Source organism: Culex pipiens, chromosome 2, assembly GCF_016801865.2.
Source record: "Culex pipiens pallens isolate TS chromosome 2, TS_CPP_V2, whole genome shotgun sequence".
NCBI lineage: Eukaryota > Metazoa > Arthropoda > Insecta > Diptera > Culicidae > Culex > Culex pipiens.
Genome location: NC_068938.1, coordinates 184759904 through 184773534, shown reverse-complemented (window position 1 = coordinate 184773534; position 13631 = coordinate 184759904). Strand labels below are relative to the sequence as shown.

The 13631-nt window shown below is 43.3% G+C and overlaps 1 protein-coding gene across 1 annotated transcript in view; it reads right to left on the bottom strand.

Moving 5' to 3' along the window:
* The window catches only part of LOC120415416 (protein unzipped), a 98330-nt gene that overhangs the window by 38896 nt on the left and 45803 nt on the right, over positions 1-13631 (bottom strand). The window lies entirely within an intron of this gene.

Below are 13631 nucleotides of genomic sequence, written 5' to 3'. Positions count from 1 at the left end.
TAAAACTGCACCCGGGTATGGCGGGAATTCTATTTTTTTTGCTCGTGTGTGTGTGCGGCAAACAACTCCAACTGCAACTCCTACGCCACCATTGACAGAAAGGCGCTATAAATGGGTGCAAAAATCGCTCAGTCACGGGCAGAATGACTGCTGGGTTTTTTATAACTCCCTTCGGCACGATTTTTGACTGTAATGGCTTATTTTAGTACATGTCATGGAAATGAAATCAGACGGACAGTTTGACAGTCGGTACACTCAATTAAAAGATGCGCTAAGTATGGGGGTTGATGAACATGAGTGATAGCTTATCTGATTACATTTGATTACTGTCACTTTTTTAAGTTTTTCCTCCTTAACAGAGTCAAAAGTGTCTACATGTCATCCGATCAACTTTTCTCCTGAGTAGAACCATTATTTGCTAGATGAAATTGATTATATTCTTTTGGTGGTTGGTGCCTTTCTTGCATTCATAAAATTGAAAACAATACACAGCTTCAAAAAAGTGAATAAATAATACTTTGTTTTATCAACATATCTGAGATCCGGTCTTTAAAAAAGGTATTGAAAACACTAAAGTACTTATAACTTTTGATAGGGTTGTCAGATCTTCAATCTTTTGGTCTTGTTCGAAAGGTCTTTTGATTACCTATCCAACGATTGGTCGTAGATAGATCATGACAACTTTTTCATCAAAATATTTGAGATCCGGCCTGATATATAAATATCACTTAAGTGCTCATAGTGCTCATACCTTTCTAACAATATATAGAATGACGGGGTTTCTTACAAAAAACACCCTTTTTACAATCTTCAGTAGTTTAGCTAAAATCGTTTTTTTAGCATAACTTTTGAAGTACTTTACTAAACTTCATAATATTAACTAGGGTTTTGTGGGACCCCAAGACGGATCGAATGAGACCAACTCGGTCCAAATCGGTTCTGCTAATCCGCTTCGGTGCACGGACTTACAGACATACACACGCACAGACATTTGTTCAGAACTTGAGTCGATAGGTATACGTGAAGGTGGGTCTACGAGGTCAAATAAAGAAGTTCATTTTTCGAGTGATTTTATAGCCTTTCCTCATTGGGGTGAGGAAGGCAAAAATCAATGATCCTCCTATCCGTTCCCCATTTTTCCATTCCCAATCCAAATTTCTACGAATCCACTTCCCCCCTAAAAAATATTTGAGAAACACTTTTAAAGCACACTTAACTGATTCAGCGCGTTTGATACGGTAAGTCCACGTATCCTTCTTCCACTATTGATTCAGTGAAATGGGGTCCGTTCACAGAATCTGTATCTGCGGTTAATGCAACGCAGTAGGCCTATCATGCAATCACTAAATTGACAAGAAAGGATTTTATGCGTAATCTAACCGCAAGATCTTCCTGGATGTTTCTTTTGAACTGGCTGCGCTTGTGTTAGATTAGATTTTTCTGCAGTATTGGGGTGAGATTGGGTCAAAGTGATTTTTTTACGGATTTAACCATTTTTCAGATTCTTCTCAATGAAACTGAATTCTGTTAAAAGGGTTGTGTAGGGGATATCTTAAGATGACTTCGCTGAAAAAATCTCGTTCCTTGAACAAATCCTGTTATTTTGGCAACTGTCTAAAGTTGAGGTACGTTTTGGCCAAAAATGACCTCTCGAAAAATCATTTTTCTAATATTTTTGTTGGAATTGTCCGAAAACTACTCAAATGTTTGAAAATCTCCACTTCAAACATTGTAGCATGTCAATACGATTCCCTCGAGCAAGACACACTGTTGGATGCTTGTTTTTACCATATCGTTGTATTTGAGAATCATTTTAGTTTCATTTCATCACTCCCTCTAAGGGGTGAGATTGGGCCAATTTTCAAACTATTGGCATTTAATGTAGTGTTCATCAAATTTCCCATATTTTGGGAAAATGTTAGTAAACTATCTAAGAACAAATCTACACCCAAAATTCAGAGTCGAGATAATCGTTCTCTCAAAATTTATTGAGGGCTCAGTGCCAAAATCGATAGAATAATGGTACCAACTCACACCATCATAACAAATGAGTTCATTCGTTAGTTGAATCAATAAATCTCCAACAAGTGTCATACATCGACTTCTGACTTCTCCTTGGTCACCAAGTTGTGGTGGCCGAGGCAGCTAAGTCATTGGATTGGTTTGTCAAAGGTCTCTGGTTCTATTCCCGTTGTCGACACTTTTGGTTTTTTGTTTGACGGATGAACTTTTTGACTTTTTTTGCAAATGAACCTCGAGAGAATAGTTCTATCGCCCATCTCGAGCTGTGTTCTCTGCGTCCGTGAATGGTACCACTATTCTCTCGACTCGAGACCATCATTCTCTCAGACTAGCGCTGCCAGTTTTGGGTGTACGTTGAAAGATTTTCGATGTTATTAAATTGTTTTTGTTATTAAGAAATTGCGAGAGGTGTATCGTTTTTTGACCCATAATCACTCCCACTGACGGTATGAAAAAATCGTGGATCATGCAACCAAAACGCTTTCGTATAGCCAAAATCCGACAAGTTCTCGTTAGTTAATAATTTTCTGCAGATTCAAATCGATTCAGGCCTTACGACTTCACAGAATATCTCACCCTGACCTTCCACTTTATCAAGGCCAAGAAGCCTTTTTCCGCTCCATTCTCGGTTTGCTCGCACAAATTGTGCACAAATACAAAGCCATTTTATTTTCATGCATCCTCATCCGCCGTTCGACATCCTGTGTACACCATAATCGAATTTTCCATTTTCCCCAGTTACCATCAACTCTGCAAGGCAAGGACCAGTTTGCAAATGCAGAGTTCCTTTTTTCCGCGCTAATTTTTTTTGTTATGCACGATTTGTTAGAACCAACAGAATATCCTCCGGTCACGGCATCCTTGAAAGTTTGAAGCAGAGTTGCAGAGCTTAAAAACACGATGTTGCATGTCCTTGTGAACCCACCACCTAGGCAAACAAAATCCTTTTTTGATAACATCACTTCCCAGTGGCATGTGCCTGCGGCGTATGACGCACGGAAACGAACGATTTAATCCCCTCGTCAAATGCGGCTTATGCTTTTAAGGGGAGGGCCTTCCACCCACGGTACTGTACACGACGACCTTCGATCCCCCAAGTTTACCCACCGGCTGGTTTCAGATAACTCGTTAGATCATCCCTGCCTGTTCGTCGTTTGTTCGGCCGAGTTCAATGTCAGCTGCAACAACCTACAGCAACACCACAGTAGTCATCGAGAGCTGTGTGCGCTCAATGATGTCACGTTTTGGAGCCCCACTTGGAGCGGATTGCTCGTTGGAACCAGTCCATTCCGAATCCCCTTTTAACTGCTTTTTTGTGTGTGTACAGCATGGGGGTATCAACTAAGCACGTGGAACACTTGAAAGCTAGCACTTGACACTGAAAGATGCAAAGGTTTGGTTATCATCGTTTCCTCTTTGTGTCGATGTTCGTAGAAGCAACTCTCAAGAGGGGGATGTAGCCCAAGTGGTAAAGTGACGAGTTCAACAATTTCGCATGGCACGCGTTCAAATCTTGCTGCCGTCAAGTTCATATTGTTTTCCGTGCACTCATTGCTAGTTTTGTGTGTTTATGGAAATTTTTCTCACGACCACGTCAGCCTTGGCGACGTTCCATTATATAAACAGATAGCCCATATACCTACTCAGCCGACGAGCGAGCGATTCAGCAGGCGTTCATGCAGAATAGAACAAAGTGCCGCAGTGTTTTCACTCAATTAACGAGAAGTGATGATGGTGCATAGAAATGGCGGGAAACTCATTTGCATATTGTGCATATTGAATGGAATCGCTCTGTCAATAGCTCACCGTGCCAGATGAACCTCCACCACGAGCATGGAACAATGAACCTCAAGGTCTTTTGTGGTTTGAGAGAAAGAAGAGTGTCGTCATCTTTCGCGTATTCGGAGCCTGAATCGATATCACTCTACTAATGACTCAACCTCATAATAAGCAAGAGTGACGTAAATGCCGCAACTCCATGCTAGCGGCACTCTCCAACAGGGCATCCCGAAATCCTGAATTATTTCCTTGTCCTTTTTACCTTCCAGAACTGATTCACAAATTTCCCAAAAAAACACGCTTGCTTGCACTTCAATAGCTGTAACAAGAGGGCGAAATTCAGACGGAACCGGCTGCTTTCTCAAGCGGAAACTGGCCAACCAACCGCTACTACCGGCGACGACGCCAGCCAGATTGGTTCCAGCTTGGCTGAGCCGATTGTGTTCTGTACGGTGACCGAAAAGTCAAAAGACCGGAACAACAAGTGGTTTCCAGAAACTATCCTTCACACTGTTTTTGAGGGCATCTAATGCGGACTGCACGGGAAGAAATCTTGTTCAAGAACGTTGTGTTCTTGCTTTAAAAATGCAAAACGTAATTTTTTCAGTGTAAATCACAAAAAAGAAAGAAACAAGAACCCCTTTTTTGTTCCACTTTCCGAGAAGTGCGGAAGCTGTTCAACACTCTCTTGGGCCAGGTGAACAGCTTTCCGGGGTTTTGTTGATACCCTCCTTCAATTTGAAGACCCTGCAAAGGTTCGCAGCTGAGGCAGGAGTTGAGATTAGCAGAGCCGGTGCAAATAACACCTGCGCGCTGCCGTTGAGAGCTTTACGAGGTTGAGGAATTATTACGGTGCGACTTCGGCGAGTGTGGATTAGATTTTTTATGGATACGTGAAGTGCACGTTGGAAGTTGTGCGGGTATTCAAGCTGATATGTTTTGAAACGGGTTGTAATTGCGAGAGTAGCTTATAGGTGAAATTTATGATTTGAAGATCAGCGAGCTCGCAAGATAGGTGGATCTGTGAAATTAGTAAATGTTTAACTCGATGTTGAGTTGGTTTTTATTGGTCCGATTAAGTTTATTGCTTTCTAACTCTGCAATAAAATGTCAATTAGAGGGCCATGATCTTCAAACAACTACAGATAGGTTTTACTACTTCACGTTTCTGAAGACATTTTATCTTTTTATTTTGTTTTGTTCTTCGAAAACCCGCCTTAAAATTATTCAAATAAATTTTGCAAGCAAACTTTTCAAATAATACTTCTATGTGTTATGTGACTAGCCTATCAACCTATCAAGCCTATTAACAAATGGCGAACAAACAACGCAGACAAACTGGCAAACTGTCAACATGTGCAAGTTTGTTTGTTTGTTTGCCGTAGTCTAATACCTCCTTTACATGACATACCTTTTGGATATATCTTTTCAACGGATAATATTGCTTATTGCGAGATAAAATCACGTTTCTCCTGCGCTGTGACTAGGGGGTAGCGACGAAGCCGCCATCTTGGAAGTTCAGATAACAGGAGATTATAGCCGCCTTATTACCGCAGTGTAAAAATTAGCAAGTTGAACTGAAATTCTACGTTGATTTGGCTGTCAACTTGATTTGTTTTGAATATTTTCCAAAAAGTCAGCTGAAAACTCAAGGCAACCTTTGACAACAGCCAAAAATTTGTTCTGCGGCTGTCATGCGGCCATTATCCTGCGGTCATATCAGCGCGCGCGAACTCTAATTATAGACGCCCGCGATAATATCTTCGAGAAGAACCTTTCTATAAATAGTTGGATCTGGGTGCAGAATAGTTGTCCGCAAAGTGGCCTCAATTTAGAACTGTCAAAGCGGAACCAATTTACTGTTCGCAAAATGATACCAAGAAGTGGCAAGTATTGTGATCGATTTATAATTTATTTTGTCAGAAATAAAAAAATAAGTCGATGGCGTCGAGCTATTGAGGTATTCGAAGTCAAAACATCTTAAGAAGAGGGTTGAAATCGAGATTGGCATAATTCGTCGATAACATTTCAAAATCGCTTTGCCTCACGTAAAACCCATGTTTATGACGCTTTTTGAAATGTTAGCGACAAATTATCAATAACTATGAATGGTACCTGCCAAATAATATTAGATCATCTTACTCCGATATTAGCACTACACATCAAAGATACATAATCTCGGAACTTCCATTCGGTTGCTCTTCTGATTCACGAAATTCCACACAATTTTGACACAATTTTTCATCACGTGGAAAACAAAAAAGGTCTTCTATGGCTGCCCATTGTTTAGTTTACGAAGAAAAAAGTGCGAAGCACTTAATTTTTTATCGAAAACATCAACATTAACAAATCCAAAATGTTTAAAAACAATTCACTTCAGCAGCAAAAAATAAGCCACGATAGAGCTTTAACATAGCCTTCTGCTTTGTTTATGTTTACAGCTGTAGTGCAGTTGTATTAGTGGGGAGCAGTGGGGAGCTTTCAAAAATCACGATACGCATTCTGTCTTTTCAGCACCCAGAGTTGGATGATCTGCCAATACTGTAATGTAAATTTTTTAGAAAGAAACATCAAATGAGTGGGAGAAAGGCCCCAATTTACTCAGTCACGACGTTCTAGTAAGATTCTAGCAGAGTTCTAACAGAGCTTGATATTCTTACAACATTTTAATAAAAATGTTCTTCCGTTCTAGCAGGGTTGTGTCAGAAGCAGCTCTGCTAGAATATTTTGGAGGATTGGTAGATAAAATTCAGTAGAGTGTCCGATTGGATTGTCAATTCTAAATTTTGACAAATTTTATTAAATTACTCAAACAAGACCTTTATTAATGTTTGATAATCCCACCAAACACTCGGAAATTAATTTTCTAAATTTCAATTAGCACACCACCCCACTATTAATAATTAAGACGAATGGTCCCCTATTATTTCCTTTCATCCCTTGGACCAATCCGAACCTTTCTGTTAGAGATTCCTACTGGATTTTCGGTCGTATTGGCAAACACACGTGTGCGTGCACTATCCGACCCGAAAATTGCTACCTTCCACACATATATTTATTTTCGAGTTGAGAATCGTATGGACGTCCCACGTTCTTCCAGTAGATATCGTACTTTGTACCAGATTTGGACACCGGAGGAGGCGAACGACTGTCATTCATTTCCTCGTCCATTCAGAGTGGATTCAATGAAGTCCTGCAACATTCATGTTAATAGCTACCTCTCCTTTTGAAGGCGGACACGACTCGTACCCGGGAGGGTCAATCACCGGTGGATGTTGGCACCCTTCGTTTCCGATTACCACACATACACACAAAGTAAACGAACCAACGAACATGGTCCAGGTCAATTTCCACTTAATACGCAAATTAAACATTCATTTCATTTCACACGTACGCCGTTGATCCTTGAAGTGTGTGTCTTCGGGATCGAGCGCAGGGATCCTGGCGAACAAATAGTTGCTTGTTGCAGCTGCATGTTCCGCGTCCAATTGTTGATTTATACCTTCCGGAAACCGTTATGGCCCAATATGTCCAAATTTTGGAAATTGCTTGCGTTCGCGCTAATTCAATTAGCTACGACTATTTGGGTGTTCTTTTTTCGGGGGTTTTACCCTCCTCGAGCGAAAATATTTACCGTTCTAGGGCTAAACACTCCAGTATAGTTGTTAGTTCATAACTATCGTCGTCGGACTCTAGCTTGTATAGGGGAGAAAGGCCAACTAGCAGGGACGCCTCACCGGAAGACCCACCGCAGTGCGAAACGGCAAATTACCAAATGAATGTTGCAACGCGCGCGGCCGGCGGTTCTATTTTGTTATTTGGGTTCGGCATAGAACATAAATATGCTCACCGCGATGGTACCACAACACAGGGGGTTGAAGAATATTCATTGCGCCCTGACCTGAATTGATTGCTTGACGTGCCGTCGATTGACCGTATTCTAGGGGGGCCAAAGCCAGGGGTTGATGAAGCTTATTGCACTTGGCCTGAGCCCGACGGACAGGGGGAATCGACAAAGATGCTTATCTAGCACGTGAAATATTGATGAAATTGCATTGATTGGAATCCCTGCCAACCAAATTGTGTTTGTTTGCGTTTTTCCGCATAATTGAATAAATCTGATCAATACGTCGTTGTCGTGCTATCATGTCGCACGTGCACACAGATTCTTCACAGATCCCCAAAATTCGATTTCAATCCTGAGATATTCAACAAAAACCGAAAAAACTCCGTGCATTGTTGTCACTCTTTATATGAAAGAAGTTTCAATCATTTCGTGCTATCTTGACACACCCTGAAAATTGATGTAAGTGTGACAACTGGCCAAAGGGATTTCAGGTCAGAACGCGTTTGACACACGTACATGCCAGACTACCGTAAACATTTGTAATTATAACTTGGGATTCCAGCAACCAAATTGAACCCAACTTTGGGACAATGCTCAAAACGGTCGGCCAAACAAAATGTGTTTGTTATTGTTTACATTACGTGCTATAGTTTGTTTATTCAAGTTCAAACATTAAAACGCGTTTTTCTCGGAACGTCAAAAAGCGACGTGCGAAAAGGTAGCACGAAAATTTAGTATTTAGAACATTTGGTTCTATTTTACATTGCAATTTGCAACATTGTCTTCAAATCTAAACAAATTTCAAGTCATTTCTTTTCAAGCTCAACATTGTTTAAATTTAATCTTTACATAGCCTTCTTAAATTTATGCCTTCCTCGCTCACTTAATTCCATCCAGTCTACTTTGTCCGCGAGTTCACCTCCGCGGGCCATCGGATCTCGGCTTAATAAACCGCACTATTTCATCTGGATGTGACAGCTTTACGATCACTCCATCACACAAAAGAAACCACTCAACTTTCCCTCATCTCTCTCTCTGAAGTTTCTTCCTCGGTCATAATTCCGTAAACGACAAAAGCGCAATTTCTGGGCCCTTTTTTGCGCAGGCAAATTTACCTCCTCACGATGTTGCCTTCCCAAGTCTCTTCAAATTAAGTGACATTTATTTTTTCCCCTTTCTTGATTGCTGGCGCTGCTGTTCCCATTAACCTGTCCCCGCTTGCCGAGTCTTCCGGAGCAGACAAAACATAACGCATATGGATGACATATCTCTCCTTTGGACGGGGGCCAGAAGAACCGGCAAGAGGTGTCAAGCTACCTTAGGCAACATGGTTTATGCGTATTTTTCTTGATTATGGCATTGAAACTCACACCCTGATTGACACAGTGTAAAAATTTGATTTAAATCCTTTTATTTTGTTATGGTCAAAATGGCCAGCCCTAAAATTTTTACGTTTAACGCTCCGATGAATCGTTGCAACAGATCTGTGCAAGACATTTCGATGACATTTTCAATGGTGTAAACTCAACACCGGTAGTACGGATCCCATGTGGGGATATGGTGGCATAATAAGACCATAATTACCCGCTTCTTATTTCGCAAAGACGACGACGCCGAAGTGTTCGACCGCGATATGCTAATATGCTGTGATGCTCGGCGAGACGTCGTCGTAATGAAAGAAGGGTGATTTCATGGTTGGTGCGATCCAACAAAAGAGTTGTATCGAATTTCGGAGTGGCTTACTTCTTGCCTACAATTATGCCCATAGAAGGTATAGCGGTCGGTGCGTACAGCGACTTTTTAGATCAAGGAAAATGTTCCAGAATCATGAATGAGAGAGCTTTTGAATACTTTCAGTTTTTTTGCTTTGTTCGGGTAAACAAGAAGCTAAGTATTTTTTTGTCGATAAAGTAATTGTATTAATATAAGTTTGCTTTGAAGAAATTTGCAATATCAAAACTTCTTGCTAAACCGAATCTCAAACCGGCACGCGACCCAGCGATCGTTGCTTAATTCGTGTAAATACGTTTCGGAAATTATGAAAATTGCATAACCACGCTATCAATTTAACGGTGAATAAGAGAGCGAGACCTGAAGAAAGAAAGCCGCAACACGCGACCATGGGCGTTATTCTACTTCATCATCATCATCAAGATGTTCGTCGTCTTCGTCGAGAGTTAATACTATAGAGTGAAACCTAAACGGCGTTCATCAGAAGGCACCCAAACGATAGTTTGCGTGAGCTTGATAAAACGAACGTTTTATAGCTTCAAACGAGTTTTTATGGCACGTTCAAAAATATGCTTCCAAAATCAGCAATCCGGTCCGATGACGCCATCACAGACCTGGATTCGAATCTGACCTTGAATCACGCAATGAGGGTGCGCAAAACGACGCAAAAGAAGAGAAGAAGTGGACGCGACGCGACAAATGGTCGTAAAAATACCGTTTTTATAGCAGAGCCCACCAACAACTGTCAAACGGAGCCATAATGGCGCGCGCGCGAAATGTCCGTCGTCAGGTTTGATTGGATCTGATGGAGACCACTTGGTGGGGCAGGTTCCAAGAACCCCTCGAGCTGCTGCACATGTCACTGCATATATTACAGTGTAGTGTGGGGGAGCGTGAGTGAGTATGTATCATAAATTGCATTCCTGCATCGGGCGTCCTTAATTAATAGTCGCTATAATAATAATGATAAAAATAATAAGTGCACAACACACACACTCGAGACTATCTTGTGTGCACTATACGGCAAGTGCCTGATGCTCAGCTACCTACACACACTTTTTGCACAGCCGAGTATCATGTGACAGGCATGGCACCTTCTTTTGTTCATGATGAGGCATAAAATATGTTGCATTAAAAATGATGAACTGGCTTTCGGGGCATGTCGTGTCTTCAGTAGACAAGACATGCTCCCGCTGCCGCCGGAAGGTCGTCTGTCTCCAGCACTCACATCATTGCCATCATCGGCCCTCCAATGGTAATGGGATACGCCCAGTATGGAATATGATTTTCAGGTGGGCTTGACGCAACTTTGTTCATCAGTGTGAAACTCTACCCATCAAGGACAGCGTTTTGAGCAAGCGATCCGACACGGTCCTGCGTTTCGGAAACATAATTCTTCCATTCAGAACCGTGGCCACACACGAGGTTGGCACGTGTTTTGCAATCTTCGTCGCACCCTTTTGCCAACAAGCAGCAAGCTGTGACAAGTGACAGCTTCCTCGACCTACCGTAACTCAACATGTCTTCCCGGACATCTTCAGCTGTTAGCACCGATTCCTACCCTAGTTTGTACAGATCATTCAGCTCTAAATCGTCTACTAGTACCCACTCAGCAAGTTCATCAGATTCATCGAAACCATCATCCGCTTCTTCGTCAACGTCGGTCTCAACAATCCCGAACCACCCAAAGGTCACAACATCCTACTCAACGATCCCGCCCAAACTTCATTGGAATCGGGAAGCTCAACTTGCCGGACGCCCTTACGAGCTCCGTGACCTGGACCGACCCTACAAGCCCCTGCAGCCGTACCTCAGCGAACTCGGTGGCCTGGAAGTACCCCCACGAAAGCTATGCCAACCCCACAAACCGAACCCGTTCCACCGTCGAACCTATCCGGACGAGATCTTCCACAAGCGGGTAACCGACGCGAGCACGTTTTCCATCACGGAACGTCCGCGCAGCCGGGCTTGTCCCCCGGCTAAAGAGGAACCGCTGGACAGCTTGCGCGGTGTCTTGCTAGCGGACAACGTAGACTCCGATGGCGGCTCGAGCAGCACCGATGAAAGCGAAGATCTGTCCGAGATGAGCTGGCACGCGTTCCAGGCGAAGCCGGAGAAGGACGCTGTGCTGCGGGAGTGCAAGCGGTCGTTCTTCCGCGCGCGGAGGGAGCTGTTCAAGCTGCGACAGTACGAGGACTACGTCGCGGAAAAGAACCGAAAGCCGGTCGAGCTGGAGTCGTGGGAGATCTCGTCGGAGAGTACGGTCGTGGAAGGTGAGGAAGAGGTTCAAGTTGAGGAGGAAGAGGAGCTGATCGAGGAATCAACCGATGTTGATGAGTACCAAACGACGGAGATTCTACGAGAAGATGATAAGCAGCGAGTTCAGGATCATAAAGCGGCACACCTGGAGCAGGTACGCGAGCGTATGTGGGCTGGATACGAGAAAGCGGAACGTGAAGAAGAAGAACAGCGGGCGTTACGAGCGCTGTCACCACCGCCGCTGGATGAGGAAGAGATGATGCGGAACGTTCCCGAGCAGGATTATCTGAACAAGCAAAAGTGGCTGGACAGGGAAGCGATCGCGAAGCGTTTGGAGGAAATCAAGCGTTCGCAGCAGAGGATTCCGAGGAAGCTTCCGCAAACGGCGGTGCAGTTCGAGAAGTACACGGATGAGCTGATGAAGGCGCGTCGGAAGCTGCGCGATGAAGCGGTTCTGGTGGATGATCACTACAAGAAGGCAGGGATTGAGGTAAGCGTTCCAGAGAAGGATCTTCAGCTGAGGAAGTTTAGAGCGGCGGATCACAAGAGTGATGCTTCGGAAAGTGAAGAAGATGAAGGGTCGGATGCGCCGAAGGAAGAACCTGTGGTGCATACTTGCATGACACGATTCGAGTGGAGTCGCTGGATGGGCACGAGTACAAAAATGGAGAAGCTAAAGCTGCCCAAGGTGAAGATCCCAAGGATGCCAAGATTGATTCACGAGGCGAAGCAGAGCCCAATTAGGAGATACATTCGAGGTCAAATCGACGAAAAAGAAACAGAAGAACCCACTCCTGATAAAGACGCGTTCATCAGCAAGAAGAAGAAACCAAAGTCGGTCGGTTGGAGACTGCTAGACGTTCTGTACGATGACAAACCGTTAGAGCACAGAATTTCCAAATTTGTACCTTACAAACCCCCAGTAAGACCATTTACGGAACTGTCCAAGGATAGCTTCAAGCAGCGGCAAGCAGGTCGCAGAAAACGTCGTGAACTGCGGAAGAATTACATGAGCTGGATCGATGCACTGGTCGAAGAAATTTGTGCAAAGAAATGAATGAAATAAACTACTGCGAAACTTGATACCCTCAAGGGGGGATGCAATCAGTGGGTTAATATCAGCATTCCACTAAAATAACCGTTATGTTTATCCGAAATCCCCAAACACGCGGGACTCAGCTATAAAAATCCAATCCGACAACCATGGACAAATTGACATGCGAATAAGGCCGGGCTTTGGGTTTCACTGGGGAACGGGATAATAAAATTAAGCTGCAATAAAAACTCAAAATTGCACTGCCAACCGACACTGCAAACAAACTGACTGATGTGAATCGGACTTTCCTATACATTTTGTTTTGAGAAAGAAGAGAAAGACTTTCTTGCGTGAACTCCACGTTGTTCATCAAAACATAGGCCCCGAAAGCCCTGCGCGGATTAGGTCGTCTGTAATGAAAAGGGCTTATCGCGGCCCGGCAATCGAGTCGTGATGAATCTGGGAAAATGAAAACTTTGATTAAATGACCCGTTGCTTCCCTCCTTCAAGTTGAGAAGGTTGGGGTGGGAGACCTCACAGACAAACAAGTCGTAAAATTTGGTGCTAGTTTAGGGATGGATGCAGCGTTTTTTTAAGGAAATTAATTGTTTTGGGGCGTTTTTGGAGCGCGCGTTTGATGGACAAGGTCTATTAAGTTGTGACGCTGGAAGCATAATTTTAATGCATTCAGTCACGCCACACCACTCTATTAAGACTTGGGATGAATTCCGAGAAATGTGTTGCCTGACGCGTTAAGAGTGTAAAGTGCCGTTGAAGTTTTGACAGTTGCACGTTGACGTGGATTTGTCCACACTTGAGTTTAATTGTGGCTTGTTGCTGCATGGGCATGAATCATGTATTTTTTGTCAAATTTTACACTCGATTAACCCCGCTAATCTGTCAAAGGGCGACGAAAATCGGCGTCTGAACCCGTAATTGTCGACACACGCGCCCCAC